The 11,924-nt window shown below is 38.3% G+C and overlaps 1 long non-coding RNA gene across 1 annotated transcript; it reads left to right on the top strand.

Moving 5' to 3' along the window:
* The first annotated feature begins 892 nt into the window (after positions 1 to 892).
* On the top strand, positions 893 to 11,562 carry LOC141652227 (uncharacterized). The gene is made up of 3 exons (XR_012547054.1): positions 893 to 999; positions 11,099 to 11,156; positions 11,256 to 11,562. It is a non-coding gene; the product is annotated as an uncharacterized LOC141652227 (long non-coding RNA).
* Positions 11,563 to 11,924: the final 362 nt, after the last annotated feature.

Raw genomic sequence — 11,924 nt, 5'->3', positions numbered from 1 at the left:
ACAATATGGAGAATAGGAGGGAATATTTTTTTTCAATTTTAAATATACTTTCTTTTTGGACTACTATTTAAATTATTTTCCATAATTATTTTCTGATGGTTATTGTGTTTGTGTCATAAACCATAGTTAATCTATTTCGATTTCAACAAAAATTTCATTCTTTTTAATTTTTTTTCCTTTAAAATGTTTATGTTATTTTTTATTTTAAATAAATAATGGCTTATATACGCAACTTTATTTTTTTTTGCCGGTTATTAAATATTTTATCATTTTGAAAAATAAAATAAATATTTTAATTATTTTTTTAATAATTTAATTAATGACAAAAATCTAATTAATCATAAATATCATATAGTAAAGACAAATTAACTTGATTGAGTTTTTTTGTTGAAGTAACTTGATTATTTTCTATTACGTATAATGTTCAATGAAGATTTGTTTTAGAAAAAATGAAAGTAAAAGCTTCTGAAGAAAAGGAACTATCCAGTTTGTATTAATTTTCTATACAATTTTCCATTTATTTTATCTTTAGTGCAAGATTGAATGTGTTTATATGAATAAGATTAATCAGAATAGAAATTGAGTTGATGAGAGAAGATGAGAGGAGAGAGTAATTAAATGTTGTATAATCATGGGGGGTCCCATATGCACCAATTCTCTCAAATCCATCAGCCAATCAGAAACCAAAGAAAATCCAACTTTTATACTATGTAGATCTATCTAAATCTAAATCTATATTTATATCTATATCTATATCTATATCTATCTATATAAACATATAAAACAAAAGCCACCTACGTCATCTTTGCCACGTGTCTTCATATGGCTTTTTCACTTCCCGCCCAACTCATAAACCCTATGTTAATCCTTACTAATTTTCGTTGCTCCCCTGTCAAATAAAAAACTAAGATGGCCGTTTATTCATCTTTGCTCTCTGTGTTTTCTGATCCCTAACCAAATAACTATATGAAATGTTCGCCTTTTGTATCGCAATATCAAGTATTTTATGATATATCTCCTCTCAGTAATTAGTTATTCTCTTTAATTTTTTCTATTAGGTGCATGTTAAAGGATTTCATATATGCTTTTTGATTTTGAATTGAATGAACTTGGGCAATATTGATGAAACTATTGATGAGCGATAATTCAATAATGAAAAGACAATTTTCTGGATTATTAATTGTTTACAATTTTCCAGATTATCCATTCTACTAAGATATAGGGTTTTCTTAACAAGGCATTTCATGCAATTTAATTGAGAGGTTTGATCTTACAGTAAAGAGAACAAAGTATTGTTTCATTATATTATAGTGTTTCATTATATTATATGTTTGATTGATGAAATGTTTATATAATTATTACTACTTTTATTTGAACGATTGATACTTTATCATAATTTTTTTAAGTTTTCATCCCATTTTTACTCTAATGCGTCTAATTTGACATTCGATTGCTCTCATTTTGAAAGAATTTGGTGATAGAATAAACTCCGTAAAGAATAATGGGATTTTGCCTATTAGTCTATTACAGTGGAATTTACCATGTTGGCTCTTAATATATGGGGAAATCTAAGAAATACATTGTTCACTAACCGGTTTATTGATGTTATTATGATGGAAATTATGTCAATCTCTTTGCATCATTCATACTCCGTAATAAACTCCTAAAAGTTATTAATTTCTCTCTCTTCGTTCTAGAGAGAGCTTTTACTCTCTTTTCCTGAGAGCACGTGATAATTTTCATTCCCAAAAATTTCAATCATCATCTTTAATCTTCTTCAATTGGGTGTTCTCAAAACCCTAATCTTCTACCTGCAAAAAGCAAAGATTTATTTCCCCAAAATCTTTCTAAAATCTTTAATCATTACCTAATCAGACAGGGTATTGGGGGTTAATTCTTTGGGGAATATCAAGAGTTTTCCACCCAATCTGCTGCAAGCTCATAATTTCTAATTGGGAAGCTTTAGGGTTGAGCAACGGATCAGTGAGCTTCCAATGGGTTATTTAACTCAATCGTTTGTTAGGGTTTCTTCAACTTCATCCTCTCTCCAACTTAAAAAATCCAATTTTTTCACAAAAAAATCAAAATACAAGCGTCTGATTAATTATTGTCTTACTCATTGCCTTATGGATTTTGAGGGACAGTTTGGGAGATTTGCTAATGTGGTTGATCAGCAGAATGATCATGATGTTCATCAGAATTTCTATAATCATCAGCCTTTCCATCAGCCGTTTCCAAATGCTGAGTTCAACCCCTCCAACCCGGTGCATGCAAACATCTGGAGGTACCCTCGTAGTGGGGGCGTGGTGAACATTGATCCGGGGTACCTAGGTCAGTCTAGGGAGTATTGGGGAAACTGCATTTTGGGTTTCCTGGTGGATTACCGCCTTTTTGAGGCGGATATGGTGAGCGATGTAATAAGGAAAAAGTGGAACACAAAGGGAGATATAGTTGTTCATAAAATGGGGGAAATTTATGTCTTCTACTGTTCTGAGTTGGAGGACAAGGAGGGTCTTTTGAGAAGGAGTACTGCTACTATTGACGGGGCATTGATGGTGTTTGCTCGATGGTACCCTGATACTGTCCCTAGGACAGTGCGTTTCCCTTATGCTGAGCTGAAAGTGAGAGTTTGTGGGTTACCTTTCGAGTATCTTTCCATGCATGTGGCAAGGGTAGCAGGTAAGCTTTTAAGCCATTACTATCAGGTTGAGCCTTTTGAAATTATCCCAAGAAATGATTATTTAAGGTTGAAAGTGTGTGTTAAACTTAATGAGCCTTTAATGCCGGGGTTTTTCTTGGCTATGGATGGGGGCTACTTGCTGTGGGTGCAGTTCAAGTATGAGGAAGTGTTCAAGTACTGTATAAGGTGTGGTAAGGTGGGTCATAGAGGGTCCCAGTGTAGGGAAAGCATTATGACCATAATGTCAAGTGTCAATGGTATGCTTGACAGGACCATGGAAAAAGGGTTTGTGGTTTTTCATGCAAATAGCAACCATACTATGTTTAACCTGGATTTAAGGGCTACACCATCCACAACTAAGTATTTATCTTCTGATGTTCGTCTGGCTAATGGGAGGGGTATTAGGGTCAGGGAAAGGGAACAGCCTGAGAGATTGGTTGATTTTGAGTTGGGTCTTACTCCTGGGGGGAGGGTGTATCCGGGCATGAGGTTTGCTGTGACTGACCAGCCCTTTGCTGGACCAGTTGTCTTTCCTGTTGGTGCTGGTGGTGGAGGGGGGACTGGTCAGGCTAGCTCTGGGGGTGGTGGTATTCAGAGAGATGTGAATATGGAGGATGTGCAAGGGCAGGTTTCTGGGAGTGGTTTTGTAGGGGGGTTGCAGTAGGGGTCTTCTTCTCAGGCTGCTGGAGCCCAAAATGTATCTGGGGATGGGGTTGTGCAAGATGGTGGAATGAGTGGGTTAGATGCTGTTCAGGGACAAGTCGCACAGGCTCATGGTTTTGATCAAGGACAAGGACAAGGGGGTTCTGGTTTGGGAGGTATTGGGTTGGGAGGATGGCTGCCAGTGGATGGGGTTGCTGTTTCTGCTGGTGTAGGTCATGAGCCTGGTGTGGATTATCCACAACAGATGGGTGGGAATAATATTGCTGTTGGTAACCAGTCTGGTAACCCTACTCAGGCTGGTAATAATAATCAAAGTAACTCTGATGAGTATTTTAGTGCTGCTGAGGAATTGGAACAACCAAGGGCTCCTGTTCTTGGTCAGGACAGTTTGTTACATCAGATTCAAGCTGCGGATCCTTACCTGCTTTATTCTGGTCCTGGGAGTTCAAGAGGGGTTCTGGATCGTGACCTTAGAATCCAGGAGTCTATTCTTTCCCGTGTGGAAGCTGATGTGGAATGGGCCAGGATGGAGGATGACCATCGTGGCCTTAACCAGACTTTTGACCCTCCACCTATGGGTATCCCCATTATGTACCATTATCCTGAGGGTGTGGGGCCTCAACCAGGGGATGGGGAGGAGGGGTCAGCTGACATGGAGATGGGTACCCCTCTTGAGGATTCTTCTGTTGAAATTATAAGTATTAGCTCTGATTCTGAGCCATTGCCTGCTAGGAATGATCTTCCCCCATGCTCTTGGGTGCTTAATCCTGCCATGTTGGGAAACTCATCTGATGAGTCCTCTGAGTTCCATCACAGCAGTGCCATTAATCTTATCTCTACTTCTGAAGATATTAATGAGGATTATAATGAAGTGAGCAGTCTACCAGCAAGGGAGGGACCTGTTTCTGTGGGACCTGATTTGAATGTTAGTGCTAGTCCATCCTTATCATCGTCTGCCATTGAGAGGATGGGTGCTGATCTTCAAGCTCGTACTGTTGCTTTACAAGCTAGGGTTGCTGCTTTGCAGTCCATGGAGGGACAGAACCAGATGTCTGCTGTGGAGTTGTCTGGGGAAATTTTTGATGCTGCTGTGAAGGGTAAGAAGACGGATTTTGTTGTGGGATCAGGATGTGCTCCATCTGCTAGATTGATTGCAAATATGGACTTTGGTAGGAAGGGAAGGAGCTGCTTGTCTGATGGGTTCATGGGGGCGGCAGATTTGTACCATCAACCAGAGATGTTGAAGACTCATAAGGATGCTATTTCTGGGGCAAGGAAAAGGAAATGTTGCACTGAAGTGCAAGAGGAGATGGTGCCTGAGACTGCTGTTGTTTCAATGGAAAAGGCTAAGGAGTATCTTCTCCAGCTTGCTAAGAGACCATGCGTGGGAAGAGGTATTCATTCTAGGAAGGGTGCGTATTCTGGAATTGGGTTTCGTATGACTGTGGGTGATTTGGACCTGAATGAGTCCACTGGTTCTTCTGTCAATAATGAAGATGCTGCTGATGGCTTTGCGGAGGTTGGGCCTTCACAACCTCCTCAATCGCCATGATGGGTTTGGCCTGGAATTGTAGGGGACAAGTAATGCGCTCTCCCCTACGATTCCTAAAATTAGAGCGCTACTTAGTAATAATTATTATGACTTTCTTTTTATCATGGAAACAAAATGTAATGTTAGTAATGTTAGCCCTTTATTTAGATCTTTTGGGTTTGAAAAAACTGCTGGGATGGATGCCTTAGGCGCATCAGGAGGACTTTGGGTTGGTTGGCGTAAGGAAGCTAAGATGCGCCATGTTTTCTCTTGTATGCATTTTGTGGTTCTCCTAGTTGAAAAATATAATGGGCTTTCATGGTATCTCGTTCTCTTTTATGGTGCACCTAGTTCTTCTATGAGGGCATCGGTGTTGAGTGATTTAGAATGTCGAATATCGTCCTTTCAATTTCCGTTTTTAATTATTGGAGATTTTAATCAAGTGGAGTTCACTTCTGATAAGTGGACATTGAAGCTTACTTCGATACATGGGGCGGCTATGTTTAATAAGTGGCGTATTAGAAATGAGTTAGTGGATATTCCTTTTAAGGGACCTCAATTTACATGGTGTAATAATCGGAAAGGTCAGGATCGTGTATATGAAAGGTTAGATAAAGCTATGGCATCAAAAGATTGGTTCACTTTCTTTCCGCATACGGGACTGAAACATTACCCAATTCAGATTTCTGATCATGCACCAATCGAGTTGGACTTTAATCTTATTGGTAATGGGTCCCGTAGGCCTTATAAGTTAGATTCGTGGGCTCTAGAACATGAAGAATGTATAAAGAAGGTTCAAAAGGCGTGGTCGACAAGGTTCATGGGATCTCCGTCTTTTCAAGTTACAAGGAAACTAGCTTTGGTTAAGTATAGGGTGAAAACCTGGACTCTAGATAAAAGACAAGAATGGAGAGGGAAATGGGAGGATTTTGATGATCGGCTTGAAAAAGGCATGGAATTAGCAATACGTGAGGGAAGGGAAGAGGAACATTCTAAAGTTGATGAGGAAGTCAAGGCTTTTGCTCGTGCTGCTGACATGTTTTGGAAACAAAGGACTAAAATTCGTTGGGCTATTGATGGGGATACCTGTACTAAGTACTTTTTTAATTGGGTTAAAGGGAGAGCAGGAAGGAATTTTATTTATGGAATAAAAGGGGAGGATGGGGAGTGGACGTATGATTCAAGTATGGTAGGCAATATGTTCCAGCGATACTTCATGGAGTTATATGGGGCAAATGGGTTGATGGATGAACCAGGGAGTGTTGAAATGGATGAAGTGATCTTTAGGGGTGTTTCTAAGAGCTTGACTGGTGATGATGCTGATAGGCTGGCAAGGCCTTTTACGGCTAAGGAGGTTCGGGCAGCAGTCTTTCAAATGGGCCCCTTGAAATCTCCGGGACCTGATGGTATCCCGGCACTGTTCTTTCAGAAATGTTGGGGTTTTATCAAGAAGGATTTTATCAAGGCGGCTCTATCTGTTTTAAATTCAGGCCGTGTTTTACGAGAAGCTAATCGAACGTTTATTGCACTTATCCCCAAGACCGGAAATCCGGAGGCAGTTCATGACTATCGTCCTATTAGCCTCTGTAATGTTTTTATGCGAATTATATCTAAGTGTGTTGCAAATCGGATTGCCCGGGTTATGAGTTCTCTGACTGGTGAGTTTCAAAATGCTTTTATACCGGGAAGGCTAATTAGTGATAATGTTCTACTGGCTCATGAGGCGATTCATGAAATTAATAGACATAAGAGTGGAAAATATGGGTGTTTCGCTTTTAAGGCTGATATGAGCAAAGCTTATGATAGAATTCGTTGGAGTTTTTTAGCTAAGGTCTTGCGTAAGTTTGGTTTTCCATAAAGGATTATGAACTTGATCATGAATTGTGTTATGACGGTTTCGTATGAGATCTTGCTGAATGGATCGCCTCTTAACTCATTTTCACCAAAATGTGGTCTTAGGCAGGGAGATCCGATATCCCCTTACTTATTTATTCTGTGTATGGAAGTTTTATCGGGGATGGTTGTTCAAGCTCAGAATCGTGGGGTTCTCAAGGGCATCCCGCTATGTAAGGAAGTGACTCCCTTGACTCATCTTTTCTTTGCGGATGATGCTGTGTTCTTTCTCCAGGATATGGGTGATTCTGCAAAACAGTTGAAAATGATCTTGGATGCTTACTGTAGAGCATCGGGTCAAAGGATTAATGATGCTAAGTCAGGGGTCCAATTTAGTCCAAGTATGAGATTAAGACAGGTCCAGGTGTGCCTTAAGGTCTTTAATATTGGGAACAATAAGGGAATTGGTAAATATCTGGGAATCCCAACTGAATTTCAAGGGTCAAAGCGGGATTTATTCATGGCACTGACTGATTGTGTGATGAAGAGGATTTCTTCGTGGAATGGCATTTTCTTATCATCGGCTGGTAGGCTTACTCTGATTTCATCGGTTCTATCAAATCTCTCAAATTACTTTCTATCGGTGTTTAAGATACCGGTAAGTGTGACTAACAAGATTAATTCTTTGTTATCGCATTTTTGGTGGGCGGGATGTAAATCAGGTAAGGGTACTCACTGGTGTAGTAGGAATTTTCTGAGTTTGCCTAAAAGTGCGGGAGGTCTTGGTATACGAAATATTGAGTGTTTGAATCAGGCCTTACTAGCTAAGCAGGCTTGGAGAATTGTGTCGGGACAGGAGTCCTTGTTTTGTAAGGTGTTTAGAGCAAAACTTTTTGGAAGGAAAGGAATGAATAGTAACTTGGAATATAAAAGGATGGGGAATGTGTCATGGGGAATGAGAAGTGTGAGGTATGGAATGGAGTTGTTAGTTAAAAGTGTTGCTTGGAAACCAGGAATAAACTCCAATCTTAATGTGTGGACCACTCGTTGGGTTAATGGTGAGATGCCGGAACCGAGTGCTGAGGCACTACAACCGGAGAATGTTGATTTAAAAGACCTAACGATTAGTGATATTCATCAAGTGAATGGAGAATGGGATGAGCAACGGATCAGGTATCTTTTCCACAAGGGAGTGGTGGACCATATTATGGCAATGCCAGTTTGTCCGTCACAAGCCCATGATTGCATCTACTGGACGCGCACAACTAACGGTGAGTACTCGGTGAAAAGTGGGTATGGAGTTGCTTTTTCTCAGTTCATGGAAAAGCATGCAAGCAATAAGGATAAGACACGTTTGAGTGCTACGAGTGGTAGATTTTGTCACAAGGTCTTGTGGAAACTCAAAGCTCCACAGAAATGGAAAGTGTTCCTATGGCGGCTTATTTCTGATTCCCTTCCTGTGGGGTTGAGCCTTGCTAAGCGGGGTTTCCAGGCTGACACAAGCTGTAAGATGTGTGCGGCCGACGATGGGAGAATGGAATCCAGAGAAGAACACCTTTTTAGGGACTGTAGTGTCGCTCAACGTATTTGGGCTTCTTTGGATTTGGGCATACGGGTTAATTGCGCACCGTCTATGGATATTGGAGATTGGATTGTTAATTGGATGTCTTTTCTGGGTAAGTTGGAGGGTGCAATTCCTAGACTGATTAAATTTTTGGGAACCTTGTGGTGCTTATGGGTAGTTCGAAATAGGGTGGTGTTTCAGGAAGCTACTTTTCATCCTCAAATGTTCTATGGTATATGGCGAAGTGCAGTGGATGTGGTGTTAAAGGCGTGGGAAGAGGGGGATAAGGTACGGGGTGTGGATAAGGAAGTTGGGGTCAGTTTGACTTATTCGCCCATGGAACCCATGGAACCGAGGGATGGTCACCCCTTTTATGTGGTTGGTGCGGCATCCTCTTGTGCCACCATAAAGGTTATGGTTGATGCGGGGTGGAAGTCGGTTAAGGAGGCCGCCATTGGATGGGTGGCAATTGCGGCAGATGGGACCACTCTTTTTCATAGAGGTATCAAAATAAAGGCGCAATCCGCGATGCAGGCTGAAGCTATTGGGCTGAAGGATGCCTTGATTTGGGCAAGGGACCAAGGGATTCGACACTTAGATGTATCAACGGATTGTCTCAAGTTACTGCTCCAAATAACTGGAAGGGAACTGATGCATCACCTTGTTAAGGGGATTCTAGAGGATATGGGTGTTTTGTTTCCAATGTTCCATTGTTTAAGTTTTTCTTTTATTCCTAGATGCTTTAATAGGACCGCTCATGACCTTGCCAAGAGGGCCATGAGAGGGACGTAGTTTGTGAACCTTTATGTATTGCTGCCAAAAAAAAAAAAAAAAAAAAAAAAAACTCCTAAAAGTTTATCAACTTAGCTAGACTTAGTTGTGTACTTTGTATACTTGCGCTATGCTCTACGGTCTCATATTTTGTACACGGTTTGTAATCTTTGTATACTACTTTATCTCATTAATTTGGCTTTAGTCTCATAGTAATTATTGCTGTTAATAGTTGGTTCCACTAAATATAGTATTGTTGATCACAAAATTTCATTTAAGATGGGTATATCCGTTTTAAGGGTGAAGTAGTATGAATAAAACAAAAGAAATTACATAGAGAAAAGAAACAAATTTGTCTTATACGCACAAGTGGAATAATATCTGACCTGTTTCAATGTTAAGACAAAAACATTTGTCTTAAGGGATACTACCACATGATTTAGTATAGTTGGTGGCTTGGTAATTCCCGATAATTCAATTTTTTGTTATGGAATCATTAGCTTCTTTATTGAAGAAAAAAATTTACCTATTATTTGGATTGAGTATTTGGAGGAGGAGAATGAGGAGGGGATAGCGGTAACGATATTTCTTACTAAAACCATGCTAAATTATGCAGATTTTAAGAGTTACTTGTTTTAAACCCGTGCAAAATTGTACGGGTATGTATTTGGGCCGGTATTAATGTTTTTGGATGTATTTTTTTTTTTTTTTTTTTGCATTTCTATTGGGTGGTGTTCATTCATGGACGGAAATGACCATTTTACCCCTTTATTTCAACTCCCAAATTTTCAACTCTCTCTATATTCAATAAAGAAAATAATTAAAATTACTAAAATAGCAAAAAAAATACAAAACCTTTAACCAACAAAAAAAAAGAAAAAGAAAAGAAAATGAAGAACTCAAATAAGTAGAGAACCAGTAATGGAGTATGTGTTCATCATGTACTTCGTCTACAACCATGAACAGTAACACCCCCTACCATAATTTGATTGTGACGGATCTCTCTACCCCTACCCTGCCATCACCAGCATCACCGACACAACAGCCGACGAACGCCTTGCCTCTATCCAATGCCGGCGACGGTTTAAACAAACACTAATTTAATTAGTTTAAATCAATTCCTTAATTTGATATAATATAATTAATAAAAAAATTAAAAATTAGAATTGTTAATTGATTGATATGAGAATTAGCATCCATAATTGTGTAAATTGACGGATTTGATTAATATCGTGAGTGAGGGAGAGAATTAGAGAGATAATTTTTTGGGAGAGAATTAGAGAGTTTTTTATGGGAGAGAATGCAAGGGCATACTATGGAAAAAAATTGAAAAAAAGTACATGAAAGAGTAAACTCGTTCATGAATGAGCAACTACGTTTCTATTGTACTTATCTAGTTGGTCTAAATCAGCGATCTACATAATTAATGTTTAAACTTGTTATAAATACGTGTTCACATGCAATGGTTTAAGAGGAAATAACAAAGGATATTTTTTTAAAAAAAATATATCGTACTATCTAGTTTTTAAAAATTATGCATGTAATATATTCGCATTATATGTAATTCAATCCCGTAATTAAATGTAATTCCTTCTCGTAATTATGTAATTTTATTATTATTTAATTTTTTTAAAAAAAATTATGTAATTCATTTATTTGTAATTAGTTTCATTTATTACGATTTGTAATTCATTCCGCTTATATGCCATTAATTTCATTGATTCGGAATGTATAAAATTATTTCATAGTATTATTTCATAGTATTTGTTCTAAGACGGAATTTGTCGCATGTTTGTATAGCCGGAATTCTGAAGAAATAAATACATTGCACACTAACGGGTTCCACCACAACATGTATTTAAAAAAAAAGCTAAATTAATGACGTGGCACACCCTGGATTGAGTATTGTCATCTGAATTAATAAAGATAAGATTTACTCATTTTCTTTTTCGGTGCATATATTTTAATTGCAAGATGACTTTTAATTTGTTGATTTATGACCTTTGATGAATTTGATGCCTAAGTTTCTGCCCAATTTTATGTAATTGTTTTGCAGGGTATTAAAATAAGGTTTAAGAGTTCTTGATGTATGAATCAACGGGGCCTTAAATACGGTTAGCGCCTTTTAATTTTCGTTTGATTCTTAATTTAAAATATGCATTATTGACTTCTTGACTTCTATTAATCGGCTTGAAGTGTGGATGTAACTGCAGGCCTCTCCCATACTTGGTGCTAATATTCCACTTTAAAATTGAGTGGGGTGGGATTTGCATCCGTGACCTTTTGTCACACTGGATCTGATACCATTTCAAGAAACCCTCTCAACCAAAAGCGGTTGCTTAAGCTGATGGTTGGAGTTCCAAAATCGGTTTTATACTCTAACACAACAATGCTCCCTTAATTTCACCCAATAATTTTTAACTAGATGGGTCATTCCATCTGTAATTTATCACGAGATTATGGAATGATGTCTCTTTATTGGTATGTGTTTACCACATTATGTTCTTGAGTATTGTTTTATACGGGGTATAAAAATTATTTATCGCTTCCACTAGAAATTTTTTGGTCTTTCATATCAGGTATCAACAATTACTTAACCAATAGGCGAAACTACAAAGAATTGATTCCAAGGAATTACCGAAGTGGTCCTACAATTTATAGTGACAATATGAGTAGATAATGCAACAATATTGTTTTAGGCCTCACCATCTTGACCCCAAATGAATTCTTGAGCATTAAAAAGAAATGCACCCTCAATTTCTTTTAGGAAATAGAGAGGATTCCTATTGATCCTAAGATGTGTATATCATGTTTGAGAAACCATTACATACCTTTCTAAAAGATGTAAATTATAATCACAACTTTGAATTAGCAATTTTCCT

This window comes from Silene latifolia, chromosome 4 (assembly GCF_048544455.1).
Source record: "Silene latifolia isolate original U9 population chromosome 4, ASM4854445v1, whole genome shotgun sequence".
NCBI lineage: Eukaryota > Viridiplantae > Streptophyta > Magnoliopsida > Caryophyllales > Caryophyllaceae > Silene > Silene latifolia.
This window is presented reverse-complemented; position numbering and strand designations above follow the sequence as displayed.